The 23,151-nt window shown below is 34.1% G+C and overlaps 1 protein-coding gene across 1 annotated transcript in view; it reads right to left on the bottom strand.

The window, feature by feature from the left end:
* Positions 1-23,151, bottom strand: part of LOC147075289 (multiple PDZ domain protein-like) — a 665,568-nt gene that overhangs the window by 281,888 nt on the left and 360,529 nt on the right. The window lies entirely within an intron of this gene.

Below are 23,151 nucleotides of genomic sequence, written 5' to 3'. Positions count from 1 at the left end.
AAGAATATCTGTCAATCGCAAAATCAGAATTGTTTATCATAATTCATTTTGCGACAACATACATTTGTGCGAAACATCATTTTAATCATCACTGGTAGTAAAAAATAAATACAGGTCGTGTCTTTTAACGGAGACTATGGAGCGAACCCTGCGAATTAGCATTTCAAACATTGTACCGAATATTGATTTATTATATTATGTATAAATATGCAATCACACCCCTCTCATGAACTTTTTTTTGTAGGTTGTAGCTGTAATAGTTTTTTTTTAATTTTTGCTTTACAAGCGAGTAAATGAAATGTTATTATTTTTAATAAAAATGTGATCATATAGGCATCCACAGGGTGGAGGTTTGTATTAACACATGTTGTTTTAACGAGAAATTGATGTCAGCCACTTGCTCAACCTAGTAGGTCCATACTCTGACTCATAGACAAATTATAAAAACAATATGTGTACTTGTCAGACCCAGGATTTGAACCTGGGATCCACGGCCCTATAGGCCGTCGCTTAATTAATGATAAAAATTTTGGGATCCTTGGATTTTTTTTCCGATTTCGGGGACCGTGATATGAAAAAGTTTGAGAAGCACTGGTCTACAAATCACAGGTGACAGGTATTCATCGTTAATGGCGATTACACTATTCTCCCAGTCAAGTTTCCTGAATAGATCTTCCAGACTGGGTAGTGGTGGATTCACCACATAATGTAATAATATACGAGTAAGTATGTAATACACCTAAGTATATGGTCAGCACACGCGATCAGGTACCGCTGCAGAATATAGACATAGGACAGCATGCATATGAAGGGGTGGACAAGTTCACGTATCTCGGATACAGCCTAAATACCCAAAATAAGACAGCAGAGCAGATAAAAATCCGCCTTCTCTACGGGAATAAATGATGGCATGCCTGCAAGCGACTGGTGGGGTCGAAAATTCTAGGCCGAAGAAGTAAACTTCTTTTATATAAAACAATTATAAGCCAAGTGGGCACGTATGGCTGTGAGACTTGGTGCTTAACTCAAGACGAGGAAAATAAATTAGCTGTCTTCGGGCGCAAAATACTCCGCAAAATCTTTGGACCCACGTTGGAAAATGGGAACTATAGAATAAAACTGAACCAAGAGTTGGAAGAGCTGATTGAACAGCAAACAATCATAAGATACTGTAAGTCCCAAAGACTACGCTGGGCGGGATATGTGGAGAGAATGGAGAAGTGTGGCGAGAGACTGGAGTAAGTGTAGAGCGGTTGTGGAGGAGGCCAAATCCCACCCCGGGATATAGCGCCGTGGAAGAAGAAGAAGAAGAAGTATGTAATATAAAAGTATTGTTATATATTTTATAAAATATTATGTCTATTAATTATAATCATAGCATAATAATTTAGATTTACATGCTTTATTTTAATCCATCTAAATTATAAAGTAACAATTCATTTGTAAAAATTATATACATTCCTCCGTTCATTGTTACGAGGGAAACAATGTGTAAATTCATACGATTCAAAACAATAACAAAAACCAGCGTTTCACCAAGCTTCCCCTGTGGCCGAGTTCGCCCGCAAAACAAAAGTCTAAACACTCAAAACAATTTCCGTAAATGAAATATTGCAATCCCAAAATGGCCGGTCAGCTGTAACACGATATTAATTGAATTGACTGAGCTGAGTGTATTTCAATTAATATTATTATTAGAAATTGAAATTGCGGTGTTTCGAATACAATATGTTCATGAATAGGTACGTGTATTTTGTTACGAGTAGCAAATTATTGATTTTGTCAATTAATTATTATTGATGGATATTTTAAAGTAAAGTAATTTAAACGATGATGTGCTCCGTATTAATTGAACCCATGTGCATATCTTACCAAATAGAGTAAATCGGCTTCAAAGTTAATACACGATTATAAATTCTACATAACTATGTTTAAAATGCTCTTAAAAATAATGTCTTATTTTTAAACGAACATAATTTTTAGTGTTTGAAGCATACCCAATGGCCGCACGGCTTAAGCGTCTGACTATAGCGTCGTGGGTCCCAGGTTTGAACCATGGGTCTGGCAAGTACACATATTGCTTTTCAATTTGTGTATGAGTCAGGGTATGGACCTAATAGGTTGAGCAAGTGGCTGACATTCATTTCTTGTAAAAACAAAATCTGTTGATAAAAACCTCCTCTCTGTGGAGGCCCATTTTATTAGGATCGGACATAGTCGGATTGATTGTTTGAAGCGTACAAGTCACGTCGAAACATTCAAATTAGACATGACGATGTGTGCAGAAAAACGTTAGAAATAATCTACCAACATCACCACAATAATGCGTCAGTTTGACTTGTTAAGGCCATGCATTAGTTGAGGCACGGTCTAAAAAGATCGTTGCTAGGCGATGTGCGGATTGCGGGTCGCGGGTCCAAAAGACGCCTGTCAAACGAAATATTATTTCTCATATAAATCCAACATACGTCCATTTTATGTTCTGTTTATTATTCTATTAGTAACAATAATAATATATTCATTGACATGTTTTCTTTTTAAAGTAAATGGGTAACGTTTTTAGTCATCTTTACACGATTTTAGAATTAATTGGCCCGTCGCCATCACGCAGCAAAGTGACGAATGTCTAACTCGACGTTCTCTCAATGAATGCGAAGCGAGTACAAAATTTCGTCGCGCGTACAGTTGAAAATTATTTGGCGTTTCACTGATGCGTCACCTTAATAATTGCTTAAAATAAACATGTCGGGTTAAATTTTATAAATTTCAAATGTCACGCCATTTGTAAATAAAAGTAGTGCACAAAAATACCAAGAGGGGTGTCCGATGAGGCGACGCGAGCGCATATGAGCTTCGTTTGTGAGCCGACCTTCACCACGTTAGAAAAATCCTAAATATTGATATATTCCACTCATGTGAGAGTGAGTTTAGGTGAACGTTGTTTAATGCGTTTTTAAGATCGTTCACTTCTTGTGCTTCCGTGTATTTTTTTTACTCATATTACCTGTATTTTTATTTAAATATTGTAAACACTTATTTATATATTATTGCACGTAATTTTTTTTTACCGTGGCACATTTGGCCGTGAGCTTTCTTATCGGAAAGAGATGACCGTACACTATACGGCTTTAAAATTAATTAGATTCAATATAAATATTAATTCAATTTTTATAGCTGATTTTGGTATGAATTCATGAATGAAAACCTAACCTAACCTAACAAATAATCCAGTATATCGGCTTGTTTAAAAATTTGTTTGCTGCTGGCTTCCTGTAAAGTGTAAACCGAAAAGAACCGTGTTTTATTAAGACATGGATTTTATGTCAGTACCTACTATATGACCCAAAGAGATTTGACGGTATTTAATATACGGCCATATATTTCCGATACAACATTTCACGGTGAAGTGTGATACGGCAAACTGCATACGTACAAGTTTGATCCTATGTTAATATTATAAAATACAAATACTTTTTATACAAAGTAGTTGCATCTTGAATATTTTTTTAGTCATACATTGGCATATTATAGTGATGTGTAAACACATTTGAAAACAATAATTGTTGATTGGTGATTTTTTCAGATCCTTAAGTTGCAATTATGTTTCATTTAATCAAAGCCTACATGTAGGTATAGTTACCTATACAAACTGTGTCGATCAAAGAAATTGGACGTGTTAAAAAAACTCTCTTTTTAAATCCGGAAATAGGCCTTTTCTACGAAAGGCTCGTTAACACGCTCGAGCAGTCGCCGCTTCCGGTCGGCGGGGCGCCATTTTCTATTTCCGGGCGACGATAGCGCCTGCAGCGGGCAAAGTACAGACGTCGACCGGTGCATCAAAGAACCAATTCCAGAGAAGCGAAGCTTTTAAGCTCATTGGTTTGGCCAAGGGGAAAGATTTTATCGCAATATTAAAGACATATCTGAGTTATATTGAAACTTGTTTGATACTTTGTCAAAGGGATTTCGTTGAAGAAGACTGATTGATACTTAATTATGGTAGATTCACAATTCTTGCCTTTTCCTCTTTTTGTATAATAAACTTACACAGCAGTTTGTAAGGAAAATTATTATGAAGGATGATACTCTGGAATTTAATGACTATGCAATATATATTTTAAATAATTATTTAATTTGAATACAAAATAAAGCATTAAAAAAGAATAGCTAATATTATAATAATTATATTGGTTGGACAATGCATCTGTTTGACCTTTGTTGCGCTAATTCTGATACGGTTTGAGCGAGCGTCGCGTCTGTCATCTATCCTGAACTTATCACCATCATATTATATTATCATCAATCAAAAGTGTTCCGTCCGTTTACCAGTGCGTGAATAACGAAGCGGCTCCAGCGCGCGCTAGCCCCCTCAAGATAAAAGTCAATGTCTGGCATCCTAAGTAACTCCCCCCGTAGATCAATCGACCATCACCTTAAAATCCAGTCCACTGCTAAAAGTACTACCATACGTTATTGCAAATACGTCGTACTGTCTAAGAATCAAAATTTAATTATTATCATCATTGACGCAATGATGAATATTACAGATGATTATTGTATTTCTAAGGCTATTATGTATTGCAGTCGTACATATCTAAATTAAATTAAATGTTGAATTAAAAAAAATCCTATTTACATTTCCTTCTAAAATATACTACGAAGAATCAATTCAATTGAATCGATGAATTATTATTAAGATGTGTTTTTGGCAAGTTATTAGCGGGTTAAATGAGAGATATCTTCTATATCGTCTACAATCTACAACCAGAGTAGATTGAGCCTTAGACAATCCCAGGAAGCATTGTTTTTTTTATCAATGAAAATGAGTCCATGAATCGGACACCGATAAAAACACCAAAAATCATTCCATATTATCTCATTCAAGATAAACCATCATATTTTGCTAAAAATATTGCATTTGGAGCTCGACGGTCTACCAGGATTTCTTCCAGTAATATCTCGCCAGACCAATTAGCTTTTAGCTCCACGGTCTCCAAGTGCAGTTAATTTAAATACAGTTATAATACTGTATTTCAAATGAATAATTTACAAGATTTAAGAATGTAACATTATTTTTATCGAACATACATAATTCAAATTAATAGTAACGCAATTTAGAAAGCGCTTTATAGAGTATTGTAAGAACCATTGGTTAAAATTCGTCGCAATTAGATAAGATTCATATAGTATAGTGGTCAATGCACGTGGGCGTGACTACTGAGAGACTCTAGAGGCCGAGACTTCAAACCCTGCTGGGTGTTGTATTTTTTACAAAAAGATTTTTTCTATTGGTTATATTTATATTTCTTAGAAGTGTTTTCAAATTACTTATATTATTTATTATAACGTCATGGTTGTTTTCATATGTTATTTATTATATTAAATTTTCAAAATTAAATTAGGTAGTGACGTCTATACTGTAGGGTCACTAAATTTTTTTTTCTACTAATTAATCTTTCTCATTGTATTACGCTTATTGAAGATATTTAGCTAGTTCGAGATATCTGTCCATCTTTTTAGGTGGTTTACAGGAAGTACGGCAGTCAATGATTTGAGTAATCCATCTTCACCCGCCATATATATGCAGTCGCCATTTGTGCATGGCCGCCTTCCATGACGCTATAAACGTATCGGAATGGTAAGATTTCCTTTCCACATGGACGGAACACCTGTTGTACACTAATTAATTGGCTATTCGATATAATTAGCATGTTATTTAAATGCGGTAATTAAAAAGTAATTAAATGCTCCGCGGTCAACAAGTTAATCTGACATTTCCTTGTCCCGAAACAAAGCTACTTAACACTGATGTACCAACCATGCACCTTAATAAAGAGTTTATAAAATTTAAAAAAATATCTTCACTTACTCTGCTGCCATTTATCTTTAGTGACATAAATTAGTGTCTTCTGTACCTATGTACTGAAACTCTGCTGTAACATTGGAATCAGAGAGTTGAAAGCGATAAATCTAAAAAGAGATCGGAATTATTCCGTCCTCCATATTATTATAGTCCATGCGATGCAGCAAACTTTTCAAAATTCCTCAAAGTTAGCCTGAGGGACTTTCGTCCATCAAGATTATGTGGGATACTAGACTTGCCCAACCCTCACGTATGCGTTTCATTGTTGTTCAAACTTGGAAAACATCCTGGATCGGTTAATCTTTTATTTTGATCTCTGAAGGGCTTGGAAGCGATCCTAATTATATAATTTCCATGCTTCGCAAAATATATTATTTAATCTTGCCTGGTCTGGCCTAAATCATAATATCGTCGCCTTACTATTAAAACCTTGTAAGTCTGTTTGAGAAGAATGTTGAGGGGAAGGAAAAAACGCCATAAAACTATATTTTAAACACCTCTCTAATCAATGAATCTGCTAATACTGGTATTGAAATACGAGGTTTTAATTCCATGTTTGAAACCACGAGACTTACGAGTTTTTAAAATTTATCGATAGATAGATAGCATACTAGTCAAGAGAACCGAGGCTTAAAATGTTTTTTTGTTTAAATTTCGTACAACAAACTTCATTTTTTCATAATATCAGACTTAAGAGGTCTTAATAGTGAGGTGACGATAATATTATGTCCTAATTGGTCGCAGAAAATTTTATTGATACATGCTAAATTATATCGTCATGTTAGCAAATACAAAGTAAATAAAACAACAGCGTCATCTCAGGAACGATCTAACGAAATATATTAATATAGCTCTTAATGAACCAGTTAAATGAGCGATGGGGAATGAGGAATTTATAAATGTTGACAGAGCATAAAAAAGGTACGCGATTTATTTACTCTAGTTAATTTGGTTTCATCGCACAAGATCAAAGAATATTGACTACCCAGCAATCGTATTTCGGATTAAATATAATATACATATTATCTAAGTGAGTATAATGATTTGCTGATAATTTTAAATAAATAATGCTGGGAGCAAAGTGCTTGAAGCAACTCTATTAGCTCGTATTCTTGTTTGTCCGGTGGTTGTTTCTCAGTACAAATCTTGCAATCGATTTTGAACTAACTTCCCGACTAGCTAGACATTTGAAACTTTTATAATATATCAGAACACGATGCCAATGCATTCTTTTAATACTTTTAGCCATCTTTAAGCAGAATTGAATTCATTTTCAGTTAATTCTGTTTTGTATGGAAAGTTATTTCAGAAAAATCCGTAAAAGGTAAAAGACTATTATTGGTTGCTAAGGGTGTGGTCCTAGCAACTAAATTATTAATATATACGTGCGATACTATGGAAATCAAAATGAAATGTAATAATGACATTTCAGTAAACTATATTTGTTTGTTTGTTTGTTTTTTTATCTACTTCATATCATGTACAAGTTTGATCATATTATTGAACATAATAATTCAACAGAAAATTTAAAAACGTCGTAAGTATATAAAAAGTTTTTTTATCTTGTAATTATTTATTTTTACATAATATTATATTTCAGATACACAAATAAAAAATAAATACGAATAAAGATATAAAAAAAATATATTTAAAATTAAATTTCAATATCGTGTGCTAACCTTCTTGAATATTCTAAATTAGAAATACTACCATACAAAGGCATTAACTCTTGCAGTCTTTCGTTTAATTGGATTTAGTACTAAGTGTTAAAAGCTGATGATTTTAAGTTATTTCTCTGCTTTCATCGGATTAAGAGCGGAATGCAGAATCCAAAATTTCGATCGTAAGGATAAGTTGCCGAAGAGGATGACTTAACTATAGACTATACTGACTATAGAAGTAAGGAACCCTTAACCATAGACTACTTTTGTTATGAACACGCCCCCTTCTGTATTACCATTTACCACTGACAGCTGCTGTCAAAATAAATTTGCGTGTCTATAAAACAGTCCATACACTCAAATTCATTTAACAATTTATCTCAATATGGATACATATTGATAGTGTTAATTCGTTTGGCATGTACATGCAGAATATTATTTTACTTTTTATACGCCAGTCCGCAGAAATACAAGATACCAGACAGAATGACACTAGACGCTAGTGTTACCATGTTAAAAAAATATCTTGCGCGAAAAAATATTGGTTAAAAAAGCCATTGTAGTTACAATATTTATCCCAATTTAAAAAAATATTATATTTTCGCGACACGGTATTTTTTTTGTTGTTTGTTGTCACCTAAGCATAAAAAGGTTAGATACATCTGTAATAGTTACTGGTAACGCTAATACGAGTAACAAGCTCTATTATGGGAGCATCTGTTTGATACATAAATAGACAGCTGTTCCGGAAACGTCGGCATAAGTGACCGTCAAAGAGATGCACACGGATCATCATTTGATCAAAGAATTAATCTACGAGTACCTTCTCGTTTTGATGGTGTGTTAAAAATACTAACAGCATTAGTCTGTGGAGCCTGTTGACAGCTATGCAATCGACGACATGTCAGATACGATGATATACTATAAATCTAACAGCTATAAGAGAATAATTTTTCATCATAGAGGAAGAGACTCTCAAATACGGCCTCCTTACGTGGCTAGGCGATGCGCGGATTGCGGGTCGCGGGTGCAAATGACGCAATATGCCGACCGAAATATAATTTGTCATATTAATCCAACATGCGTCTATTTAATGTTCTGTTTATTGTTCTATTAGTAACAACGTCCTGTGGGACTGTCCACTTATGGGCCCCGAACGAGCGGAGTTGTTTGCCCGGGTCCGACCCCATTCGGGCCCAATAGGACACGCGGACATGGTGGCAACCGAGGCCAATTTTACGGCCTTTACTAAATTCGCCAGAGCATACGGAGAGCGGGACACTCTCGACTCCCCTTGCGACTCTTTAAATTAAAGTCACTCTGATAGTTGCCATATAAATTAACATCATGCATTCGCACTTCGGTGCAAGGTTGCATCACCAGTCCCGTGCGGCTCTGCTCGGGACAAAATGAGGGCTTAAATTCTTTGATCTGGCACACGTAAGGGTTATGTTAGCCTGCCGCGTATGACGTGCCTGCATATACATAACGGGAGCGGAGGTGGGAGTTTTGCACACCATGTTCTATTAGTAACAATAATAATATATTCATTGACATATTTTCTTTTTAAAGTAAATGGGTAACGTTTTTAGTCATCTTTTCACGGTTTAAGAATTAATATCCCCGTCGCCATCACGAAACAAATTGACGTATTGACACCTCGACGTTCGCTCTCAGACCGCCAGCGAGTCCACAATTTCGTCGCGCCTATAGTATTTGCCGTTTCACTGAAGTATCGCCTTAATAGGAATAAGACTAAGTTAATGGTTGTCGATCGGGCTAATTTTCTACCAACAGCAAGTACACTCCAATACTTTGAAACAGTGGACGAGTTTGTATATCTGGGATCGACCATTAGTGGAAAGGGCGGATGTGAAGCGGAAATAAGAAGGCGCACACAGATTGCAAAAAATACTATGATACGTCTTACCACTAGGGATTCCAATCCCGGGATTCCGAGCTTTTTTCGATACCTATGAATCCCGGGATTGATATTTTATCAATTTTTATGGAAAATAAAATAAAAACGAAAATATAACAGAAAAAATACTTTTTAATAACAAATAACTACATTAGAAATAAACTGAGTTTGAATGAAGTTTGATTTATACCCATCTGTGAGTTGCCGATTCATTTTATTTTTTCACATAAATTAATAAAAACGAGAAAGATTAGAAAAAAACAATGCTTCGCACTATTAACAAAGTAATTTCACCGTGATCTCATACGTTTTTAGGCAGTTTTATATTTGGGTAACTAATAAGATTTATGAAGCGAAAAGGCCTAGTACACCATGATTTGCTTTACTATTTCAAATCTCGCTAACCCATTCATTAAGTCTTTACTATCAGAAACAGCAATCTCATATTAAATTCACATTATTATTTATGTTACAATATTATTTACTCCATTAATATTATGTATTTCCAAGATTGAACGTAGATATACAATATTAACAATAAATGTCTTAAATAGTATAAAATATACTAGATTTATTTTTGACCGATTTTATCAATGTTATTTGTAAATATAATAATTTTATATTAACAATGGAAAAAATGACAATCCCGGGACCAGTCCCGGGAACCCGGGATTGTCAAATTGTAATCCCGAAATCCCGGGATCAGAATTTTGACTCGGGATTGGATTTTGGATTTCCTACTTACCACTGATGCTTGTGAAAACATTAGTGCTATATTTTTATACGGAGTCGAGTCGAGAGCAAGGGAGTGGAAGGCAATCGATGCCTTTGAGATGTGGTGTTGGCGTCGAATGCTTCGCATTTCTTGGACGGAGCACAGGACGAACCAGTCAATCATCCAGAGAATGAAGATAAAGGAACGGCTCTCGACGATATGTCTGAGAAGAATTCTGCAGTTTTTTTTTACATATTGTCAGGCGCGGACCGGACAACCTGGAGAAACTGGTAGTTTTGGGTAGCCTCCAGGGAAGGCGAAGCAGAGGAAGAGCGTCTGCGCGATGGAGCGACCAAGTGAAAGAGCTGACTGGGGGCACCATCCATTCTACACTGAGAGAAGCGGAAGATCGAGAAGGATGGAAAGTCTTGGTCGCTCAAAGGATGGCGAAATTTAAATGTGGTCACGATCCTCAGCCATGAGTGCACGACCAAGAAGATATCATTAACAACTGTCCAATATTATAAAAGTAGCGATGGGCTCTCGGAGCTGTCAAGAATCACAATTACAAATATTACGAAACAACAAAATTACACTGAAGCATTACACAAAATACGGTACTGGCTAAAAAAGGATTGAAAAATAAATGGAGGACTATCATAATATCCATATTCCAAACTATAACTATTTTATTACAACGTTTTTCTTAGGTCGTGTTCTTATTTGTCCGGTACAAATCTTGCAATCGATTTTTAACTAACTTCCCAACTAGCTAGACTTTTGAAACTTTTAGAATATATCAGAACACAATGCTAATGCATTTGATTAATACTTTTAGCCATCTTTAAGTAGAATTGAATTCATTTTCAGTTAATTCTGTTTTGTATGAAAAGTTATTTCGACACCATTATTGGTTGCTAGGGGTCTGGGGTCCAAGCAACAAAATTATTAATATATACGTGCGTTACTATGGAAATCAATATAACATGTCAAGTACAAATTTTTTTGAACGTTTAAGCTAGTCAAGTCAAGTTTATATGGTTCAACAGAATTTAAAAACGTTGTATATAAAAGTCTTACTAATAATACTAACCTCTCAGTAATGCAAAATAAATGTATGTAATTGAATGTATATACCTAATATGTATCTATATGTAAAATAACGTATAGCAGGTTACAGAATATAAGACCATCTTTTATGAAAAAATAAGATTATGGTTCACAATAAATAGAAGAAAAAAACACTCTTCATTCACTATTATTATAATCAAGCCTTTATGTATGAATGAATTACACAATTAAATTAGGTACCGAATTTATAGTTGAAACGTTTTACATTTGATTATATGTGAATAATGTAATATATTATTTATATAAAACTTCGAAAATATAACACATGTGAATGTTAGAGAAAGCCAATATCTTCAGATGTCATTTGATTAATACCGGATGCCATCTGTAATCATGTTAGTAATATCATTAGTTATTACCCTGATCAATTACAAAATGGATTGACCTTCCATTGGCAAAATTTGAAAACAACTCGCGTAATGTTACAGTTAGTTAACATTAAGTATATACAGATCGGTGGCTTAATACATAAAATAATCCACCCGGACAGTGGAAGATATGAGTTCGATTCCTACGCTGTTCAATTAAAGTAAATAATTACAAGATAAAAAGAACTTTTTATATACAACGTTTTTAAATTTTCTGTTGAATCATATAAACTTGACTTGACTAGCTTAAACGATCAAAAAAAAACTGTAGTTGATAGAAATAATACCGAAATGTCATATTGATTTCCATAGTAATGCACGTATATATTAATATTAATAATTTAGTTGCTAGGACCCACTTTGCAACCAATAATAGTTTTACTTTTTACGTATTTCTTCCGAAAGATGGCTAAAAGTATTTAAAAATGTATTGGCATCGTGTTCTGATATATTATAAAAGTTTCAAATGTCTAGCTAGTCGGTAAGTTAGTTAAAAATCGATTGCAAGATTTGTACCGGACATATAAGAATACGAGCTAAGAAAAACGTTGTAAAATAAGTACTGGATAGGCAATCGCTTCGTCCAAATGTAGGTACAAAAAACTTTGGAAAAATATTTACAATTTTTCACAATCTGATTACAAAAAATTGATAAACGATTTTTCAAGATCTTCATTTTTACTTCAAGTAGATTTTCAGATCAAATCCTTGATATAATATAATTATTGCTGTACTATTATTATCACCCACTGTGGCCGCGCGGCATAAACGTTGGACTATCACGCCGTGGGTCTCAGGTTCGAATCCTGGGTCTGGCAGGTACACATATTGTTTTTCAATTTGTGTGTGAGTCAGGGTATGGACCTAATAGGTTGGGCAAGTGGCTGACATCCATTTCTCGTAAAAAACTAAATCTGTTAATACAAATCTCTACCCTGCAGAGGCCCATATGATCCTATTAGGATCGTACATGGTAAAAAAATATTATTATTTTATTAACACCCAAAATATGTTTTGTGGAGCCTTCAAACCTACCCGTGCTTTGGACTTCCAAGCACCTAAAATCACTATTGATGACTGACTACACATACCTACGTATGTGTTCATGATACTGTCATGTGAGGGATTTTACAGATATGTGTTCGAATTCCACTTAGTTTTTTTAAAAGATTTTTGGAAAATGTATTTTTCAAAGGTTTAAAAAAAATATGTACTTATTTCTAATTAAAAATATAATAATGAGGTTTATGGTTTATGAGGTTTATAATAGCCGAAACGTAGATCGGCACGTATTATGCAAAATAATATACGCAGATAAAAAAAAATTATTACCTTTAGTTCTTGAAAATTACGATGCGGCACATTATAGCTTACGAATCCTTAATTATTCTAATTCACTTTCCTTACACTTAAAAGCACGGTGTAGTGCTGTTTTCACTATAATCAGTGGTATTTAGATAACCAACAGTAATCCGTAAAAAATCACCTGCCTTCCACGTCGGCCGGCCTGACGCACTGACTAATAATTACATTATATTCAATTTGAAGGCAAAACTACTTAACGACAGAGACGGACTCAGTAAATAAATTTATTTACAAAATATTTTTAAATCTATGAATAAAAACAACAGGTTTTAAAATAGAGCAGTGTTTAATGAGCAGATACAATTTGAAATAACTTAAAAATATCTATTGAAAATAAAATTATGTGAAGAATACGTTTTCTGCTGGATATTACGAGGAAGATGGGACTTACTTAATTTGCTCGTTATAAGCATTACTCGTTCTTTCGTTATATAACATTTTTCGTGCAACGTTTTATTTAAGTATAGAACATAAAAAAATCTGAAAACATCGTAAAAATCCCCGAAACAAGCATGGAATTCATAAACTACAAAAGAGGTTGTTTAATGTAATGAAGTGCTGACCCGCTGGCGCTGGTAGGTACCTATTGACTTCATAAAGCTTGGATTTTTTACATGCAATTTCAACCATATGCATGGATAATTTTTCAGTGTTGTCGGCGAAAAAACCAATTAGGTACTTAGACTCTTAACAAGTGTCATAAACGTAATCCGATCCCGGCGGCATCGGTCTAGTTAACTGCCCGGTCGGATTTTATTGCTAAGGGTCGAAAATGTTGTTTTTAAACGATCGACACATTAACAGTTTTGCTCGTAATAGCCGAGAAGTGGCTCGTTATAAAAGTGAATACGTGTATGGAGAAAATCATAAACTAAAATGTCAACGAATGTTTCCTCATTATATCCGAGATCTCGCTATTTCCGTGATCGCAATAATCAAGTTCAACTGTATCACAATTAGTTACCGATCCTTGGTTGTACAACTTGTAGACGGTAGTATTTTGTATTATTTTGGATACATTAAGATGAGAAGAAATATATTATCGCGTCATTATTTAAAATGTAAGAGGTATTAGAAATAATATAATCATGGCCCCCACATCCTGAAGCGGGCCCCCGGTCCAGGATCTTTGATCCCCCCCCTTACCGATTGGATTAAAGATATTGTGACGGTTTACAGTAGCGTTTTTAAATTGGTGTTTCAGGTAAAATTAAGGGTATTCAGTGTATGTTTAACGATTTTTTGTATTTTTAATAAATCCACTTGAAGTTATCAAGACGTATCGACACACAATAATAAAAAAATGTATTGTAACATCACGTGTTATAAGATGTTAAAACATCTTAAGTGAAATAGCACCACAGGCGATTTTTTGAAGTTATACCTACTTCATTTGGGGCGTTTGGTAAAGAGTGAAATTTAGAGCTGCGCGCGCACACCGTTACGAAAGTGCGCGACTGTATGAAGTTGGCTGTGTACAAACGCAAGATTGATAGTAGAATTGTTCCGTACGTAAACAAACAATTAAACGTCAGAGTGACAGTTGTTTCTTCAAAAATAAAAACAACGAGAAATAATTATGTAATTTAGTAATATAAGTTAAAGTGTATATAAATAAACCAACGGCGCTCCAATAAGCGACCCTTTTTCTTGAGTGTGTAATTTAAAAAGATAATTAAGAGCTAGTCGAAGAATCTAGGTTATCATAAGTTTTGTTACGCCAGAGAATTATAACTTCTAACGCGCGTACATAAGTACACACCGATTTTTTTTTACTATTAGAGTAAATTTGTGAAGTGTGTTTATCTCACTTATCTAATCGATCCGCCACGCCGGGCCCCCGGGCTAGAGCCTTGACAGCCCCTCCCCATTGTTTGGGCCATGAATATAATACTGGAATTAGAAGACTAATGTTCAAAAGAAGAACATATAAAAAGTATAACGTACAAATTTAATTAACATATTATTGTAAATACTCCACCCCTGCCGTCCCATTTGTAGTGATGTTGTACTGAAAGCGGCCAAAGAAGCCTCAGAGGTATAAGAGCCCCCACCCCGCGGGTTTCAAAGCGGTGACCAGGGTTGTATATCCGCCAGCTATAACCCTGTAAGCCGGGGAAATTACGAATGTTTCAACTGACTCCGGGATAAGTAACAAAAATTGCAACAGGAGAAAGTCATGATATTCAAATTGAAATACACTATAATAATATTATAGTAAATTGTGAATATTTGGCAACTATTAAAGAAACATTTAAGCTGACAAGATGACAAAGATACTTACGTTGGGCATTCATTATATTATTAGAAAAAATTCTAGGTGGTAGCGCCACCTGTCAACATTCTTGTCGATGCGCTTAATACGTTTTATGTGTTCAATGCGCAGACAGAAAATTAGTGTTTGTGTAATGTAAAGTGAGTCGTTTAAATTCAATCAAAGCACATTTGAGTGCATAGCGACCTCAGTCTTGGGTAGGGATTCCAATCCCGTTATCCCGAGCTATTTTCGATACTTATGAATCCCGGGATTGATAAACATAATCCCGGGATTGATTTTTTTATCAATTTTTATGGAAAATAAAATAAAAACGAAAATATAATAGAAAAAATACTTTTAATAACAAATACCTAACTACATTATAAATAAACTGAGTTCGAATGAAGTTTGATTTATACCCATGTGTAAGTTGCCGATTCATTCATCGGCAGTTTCATATTTGGCTGACTAATTAGATTTATGAAGGGGAAAGGCCATAAGTACACCTTGATTTGCTTTACTATTTTACATCTCGCTAACCCATTCATTAAGTCTTTACTATCAGAAACAGCAATCTCATATTAAATCCACATTATTATTTATATTATAATATTATTTACTCCATTAAACTTATGTATTTCCAAGATTGAACGTATACAATATTAACAATAAATGTCTTAAATATGTAGTATAAATTATACTAGATTTATTTTTGACCGATTTTATCAATGTTATTTGTAAATATAAAATTTTTATATTAACAATGGAAAAAATGCCAATCCCGACATTCACAGTCATATAATACAAATTATGCTTTACAACTAATCGTAGGGTCCCGTGATACGCCCGATTAAGACCGGGTATGGCGCGAATACATATTTTATTATATTATAATGTAGGTCATTATCTACTTTAGTATAAAAAAAAATGAACGCTTTAAATCATATCCATACGGGAAAGATGCACAGCTTCCATTCAGTGCGATTCTAACATTCGAAGTAACAACCTTGCAAGCAGATGTTTGTAAGTATAATATTATTTGTATCTTTTTTAAAAATAAAATTCACACTTTAGAATTGTTGTAATACTTAAAAATATATACATGCATATATATATTCTTTTTAACAATATAACAAACCATGATGCCCACTGACAGTGGTGTAGTACGTAAGTAATATATGTGAAACAATCACAAACACCCAGCCTTCGAGAAAATCACATACATATATATTGTGACCTCGCCGGGAGCACCTTACGCACTGGGCGACAAGGGCTGAATTGGTTTCGGTAATCGTAGTGTCCTCCATTCAACAGGGAGTCTTCGCCACCGAGTTGTTTACCAAAATAATATATAATTATTGTGAAATTGTGTGGCGGGCTCTGCGTTCAACCAACTTGGAGTCGCATGGAGGTCAGGGCTGTATTCTGTGAGGACCAAATGTCGTTTGTTTAACGCGTACGTGCTACCTGTGCTCCTGTATGGCTGTGAGACATGGCATCTTACTAAGCTTTAAGAGTCTCGGCTTTTGAGCTTTGAGAATCGATGTCTCCGCCGAATTTTAGGTGTACATTGGTACGGCCGCGTTACAAACACCCGAGTTCGTGAACAGACACAACAGCCTTCGGTGATTGAAGTTATCATGAAGAGACGATTTACGTGGCTGGGACACGTATTCCAGATGCCGCCAAAGAGTGCACAGCTTGTGGCACAGCCTCAAGGATTCCGTCACCGTGGCCGGCCCTCCCTCACCCTGCAGCGGTGCTACAAGAGCGACCTACGTGCTGCAGGTCTGACATGGCGGGAAGCGCAAGAATTGGCGATAGACCGAGGGAAGTGGCACCAACTTGTGCTTGCCCTATGCCCCATTTTAGGACGTGACAGGGTGGAAGAAGAAGATTGTGAAATTGTATTTTTTGATACTCCACCTGTAGCTGATATGGCATAGATATTTGAATTAATGTTAAATAATAATAATAAATCTTAAAATCAAAAAATCATAGATATTGTGAAATAAAATAATATGTTGTCATTGAAAGGGTTTAAAAGTAGATGGTAACGTTCACGTGCATTGGAACTCCCCAGAGGTGAGTTACGTATGAATCCAATTTTTCCATAGACAGACTCCCACTAAACGATAAACTTTTTGAAGGATTTCTCGCACAAAATATCTTTAACCCTAATATGTAATTGGAATGATTCATCAAAATGTCCATACTAGTAGGTATATTAAAATAACCTAGGCAAAATCTTCGCACGAGGTATGTGAACATACATATTCTGCTTTCCGAGCGAGTGATATAGCCACTGTTAGAGTTGGGTTTCGGGAATTTCCCGACGGGAATTCTCGAAGAAATTTTCGAGATTTTCCATCCCGAATCTCGAGAATCGAAATTATTAACATTACGGGAAATTACGGATTTCGAGAATCTTTTCTCGGGATTCGGGATTTCTTTATTATCAAATATTAATTGAAAAAACGATTTTCTATAATATGTAAAAAGATGACAGAAAACACAAAACGTTCAAAGACTGACCGGGGCATTTAACACAATTAAGCCAACGTCGACTCAAAATGAGCGCAATTTTTGCAACATCAGGGAATTTTGTGCCTCAAAAGCGTACGCGATTGTCAGACGCAGCGATTGAAAATCTGTGTTTTTTGAAATTCTATTTTAATGTTTTTAATTCTAGTAATGTTTTGAATTATTTTTGTTTCCCTACTTCTATTTTGTTTGTTTTCTTACATAAATAAAAAAAAAACATATTTTTTTTGGAATCTGTCTGTTTTTACACTGATTCTAGGATTTTTACAGTTTTTTTTTTTTAAATTTCCCGATATCTCGAGAATTCAAAATTTCATCATTTTGGGATATCCCGAATCTCGAGATTCAGATTTTCTCGGGAAATACCCAACTCTAGCCACTGTGGTATCGAGCCAATAGCCTTATTTACGGAATTTAGACGACTATAAAACTTCAACTGAAAATTTTCATATTTTTTTAAACATAGAAATTGCCATTTGAACTTAAAATGTCAATTAAAAATACAGCACATAAAAATATGGGTCCCAGGTTCAAATCCAGGATCTGGCAAGTTCACATATTGTTTTTCAATTTGTGTATGAGTCAGAGTATGGACCTAATAGGTTGAGTAAGTGACTGACATCCATTTCTCGTAAAAACTAATTCTTTTAATACAAACCTCCACTTTGTGGAGCCCCATATAATATGATCTTATTAGATCGGACATGGTCAAGAGCAGTGGTTTCCAAACTTTACGTTACTATACCTCCCATTAAAAAAAAAATCTTGGCGCCTCCCCCCTTTATTTCGTTAAATACATTTTTACACAAAGTGATTTTTTCTACTAAACGGGCTCGATATATGGATTTCATTGCATCTAATGCAGAAAATTCCATTTAGCATAAATATGATATGACGAATGGTAGCAGTATCCACTTGCATTGCTTTTCTTGAGAAAGTATTATATTATTCTTCAGTTCGATTCAACCAAAATTGAACAAAGGTTTTTGTTTCCATTTATAGCCATTTTTATTAGTCAGGAAATACACTTCAAATAATAATTATAAAATAAAATTCTACATGTGAATTATCATCAATCACACACACCTCACAATCACATCAAATTGTATCACGCAGACACATATTATATTATAAAATGTTAATATTCTCTAACCGAAAGAGCGCCTTTTTTACTAATAGAACGAATTTGCGGTGTGCGTTTATCTCACTTAACTGGTTGATCCACAACGCCGGGCCCCCAGGCTGGAGCCTTGTCAGCCCCCTCTTGTGGGGACCATGCATTATAGTATATAAATGAGATATAATAAAATTAGTCTCCATATCTTCATATAGGTTTGCAAACAAACAACCTAACTTTTATAGGACTGTTTTTTTATGTAGTTTATAACAAGCTGCCGTTTTATGAACTATGCACTTACAAACTGCAAACTTGTGGCTGCATTATTGTGTTAAACTTTTCGCGCTTCCCTTTGCAACTGTCGGTGCCTCCCCAGAGAGGCACACCCTTCAGTTTGGAAATCGCTGGTCAAGAGACCATTAACCCGTTCCCGGTAGCAGATGACACAGTGAGGGTCTAGGACGATTTGGCACCGGACAACTGGACGCCACGGAATTCGAAAATAAATAGACGTTAGGTCCTTATAGGTAGGTACTTTAAAAAAAATATTCAATATTATTATTTATATTTAAATGTTTATATTATGATTTAATAGAGTTGTTGAGAATGTAAATATGCAGACGTAAACAATGATTTAATCGTGCATTTATGTTTAAGTTCTAACGAAGAAAGAGTTGTTTATTATATATAGAGCCTTAGGCATGGTAATTCTCAATCCGCGATAAAGAATACATTATGTTAAGAGTAAAATGAATTCAAACAACTAAGTAGTAGATAGAAACTGATTAAAATACCTCGTCTACGTTCTGCATACGTGTCTACGACAGTGCGGCGTCCAATTGTCCGGAGGCCAGTCGTCCCATTCCCCACAGTGATAATCCGATAGCGAACGCGACAGAATAATGGACAAATACAATTGGAAAATGTCCTCTTTTATCAATTTCTGCGATTCGAAATTGTATGTCCAACTGGGTATTTTACATATCCAATCAAATTTTCGTGGCCTATGGGGTATACTAGTGAATTGAACACGGATGTTCTCTCCCTCCTTTTATATATTTTTCGTTGTGCGTAATATAACGGATTAGCTGGGCATATAATGTAGTATTGTTTGCTCTAGGGCAGAGGTCGGCAAACTTTATCCACTTTCAAGGGCACGAAACATAATATTTAGGAATACGAACGGCAATGAATGTTAATATTTTTTTTTATACATTCATTCGATCATAAATTTTACGTAAACACAAAAATCAGACTTTTTGCGAACATGTCTTTGTCTATGGTATTCGGTTTCACTTGTTCACATTTACAAAAACATTCACTCAGATATTATAAATATGTATTCGCATATTATATACCATCGTATTAATAATTATACAGCGCTCGAAATGGAAAATTTTACGAACTGGAGCGCTTGATAATTTTACGAAAATATTAAGATTAATTTTGTATTGTATTTTATAAAAATAAATGTGTTACACTATCTAGCTCAGTAATAGTTTTGGAAATGGTGATCAATCAGAATCCATCTTTATCAGGATTTGCATGTAGGTCCCTTTCGCCTGGGTAACCTGGTCAGAATCTTTATTGACCTGTCATCCGGCATTCTTTCAACATGGAATGACTAGACAACGAGGTTATCCAGCTCATGGTTACTCAGATAGTGTAAATTCTTTTACTGTGTTGTAAAAGTTATCATTTACACTGCCAAATTGTTAAATTAATAATATTAAGAACCTAGAATAAACTGCATACCTAATTGCGAATGATGTAATATTTTCAACCGTATTTAAATACTAGGAAGGCATTTAAATAGTACTTACATTAATTATTCTGTTTACACGAATAAGTAATATAATAATATAATGAGTGAAACACGAAATCTGCCAGTGAATAAAGCAAGAATTAATAATTACAAGATAAAAAGAACTTTTTATATACAACATTTTTAAATTTTCTGTTGAATCATATAAACTTGACTTGACTAGCTTAAACGATCAAAAAAATGTATTTGATAGAAACAATACTGAAATGTCATATTGATTTCCATAGTAACGCACGTATATATTAATAATTTCCTAGCAACCAATAATAGTGGATTGGATTACGGATTTCTTCCGCAATAACTTTTCATACAAAACAGAATTAACTGAAAATGAATTCAATTCTACTTAAAGATGGCTAAAAGTATTAAAAGAATGCATTGGCATCGTGTTCTGATATATTATGAAAGTTTAAAATGTCTAGCTAGTTGGGAAGTTAGTTAAAAATCGATTGCAAGATTTGTACCGGACAAACAACCACCGGACAAATAAGAATACGACCTAATAAAAACGTTGTAAAATAATGTTTTTCAACTACTGATTCAACGGCAAATTTATTCAAAATTGGAAACACGTCTTGTTTTATGAGATTTTTATATGATAGGCACTTTATGTAATTGTATAGGAAACACCAGAAGTAATATCATATAATATAATTTGTGAAAAATTATATATATATATATATATATCGATAGATGACAGCATAAGAGTCCGCTTTTTGGAAAATAGCTACAAGATAGCTACAGGAATATCAATAATAACCATAAATTATAATATAATATTATCATTATTCACTTCAAACAGCATGATGGGGTGAATTATTTTAATTAGCTTGATTCCTTTATTCATTCATGAATGAAAAATTAATACAAATACATACCTAGATTTTTTGTGGATATGAGTTCAAGTCACATAAGATTAAAAACAAAAGGATTATCTTGTGTGTAATATTTTTTTGACATTATTAACGTAGAATATTATGTTATTTAACAGGACAGAGCGACTATATTAAACAGGTTGTAGCACTGAATTGTAAATTACGATGGTAGTGCTAGTTATTGATTGATTATCTTCGAATGCAATGCGGTAACCTGATCGTAATATATGAAGATTATCGATTGCATTTTTTATTCAATTATTTTATTAAATCGTCATTTTTATTAAATCAACCTTATCCACATTGCGCTCGACGTATAAGCAATAACTAGAACTACTATCCGACAAGAAAAAGGGAGTCGCTGTAGTCGAAGTGCGAATAGAGAGGTGGCTGAATAATAAATAATAAATACATTGATTTTAAACACTTATAGACGTGTGATTAAATTCAAACGTGAAAATGTTCAAGCAGGCAGGGTTGCTGTATGGTTAAGTACATGTAAATTGTACGTAAAACATTTCACCATGGTACAGTTCGCCGTGAGCTTTTTTATCGGAAAGAGATGACCATATACTATACGGTCTCCAATTTTATTGGATTCAATATGAACATTAATTCAATTTTCATAGTTGATTTTGGCAAAATTCATGAATTGAAAAATGAAAACCTAACCTAACCTAACCTAACAAATAATCCAGTATATCGGTATTTTTGAAAATTTGTTTGCTGCTGGCTATCTGTAAAGTGTAAACCGACAAGAACTGTCATTTATTTAGAGATGCATTTTATATCAGTACCCAATGAGGTTGGACGGGCTTTAATATACGGCCATATATTTCCGATACAACATTAATTCACAGTGAAGTGTGATACGGCGAACTGCATACGTACAAGTTTCCAAACACTCTGCCTGTTACGACAAAAAAAAATACTTTTTATCATTTGTATGTTTGTCTCGTTTTATTGTAAAAAGGAAAAAAACATGGGATATGGATAAACATGCATTATGTTGTCATGACAACTACTGTTTAATTTGTATGGCTCTAGAATTTATTTGATTTGATCTCGATTGGTAATTATATTGACATGTAATAATGCGTATTGTAACGATATTGTCAAACAAATAATTACGTATATCAGTTGAACCTAGCATGACCCATTACTCATTAACTAAGAGAAGTTGTATGGATTCTTGTGGTAGCCGACAATAATATTATGGGCTTAGAGCACTGACTTAAAAAAGATATTACAAATAGTTAGGTACTTCGCCCATAAAAGTCACAATATGTATTTTGCTTTCTACAATAATATGACGAGTATTATCGAATTACCTAATACATCTTATAATATATTGGAAGACATGTTTTAATTTTAAAGAATTAAAAAACCAAAATGTGTCAGATTAGATTAAAAATAATTCATGTCATTTTTTATGTAGTTTCCTGATAGTTAAAATAACCTGGAATATGTACCTAAATCACACATGACAAAAAAGGTTTTTTCTCAAAT

This window comes from Rhyacophila brunnea, unplaced genomic scaffold (assembly GCF_057557595.1).
Source record: "Rhyacophila brunnea isolate RB1 unplaced genomic scaffold, BYU_Rbru_1.0 scaffold_15, whole genome shotgun sequence".
NCBI lineage: Eukaryota > Metazoa > Arthropoda > Insecta > Trichoptera > Rhyacophilidae > Rhyacophila > Rhyacophila brunnea.
The sequence above is the reverse complement of the archived record's forward strand: the minus strand, read 5'-3'. Positions and strand labels throughout refer to the sequence as shown.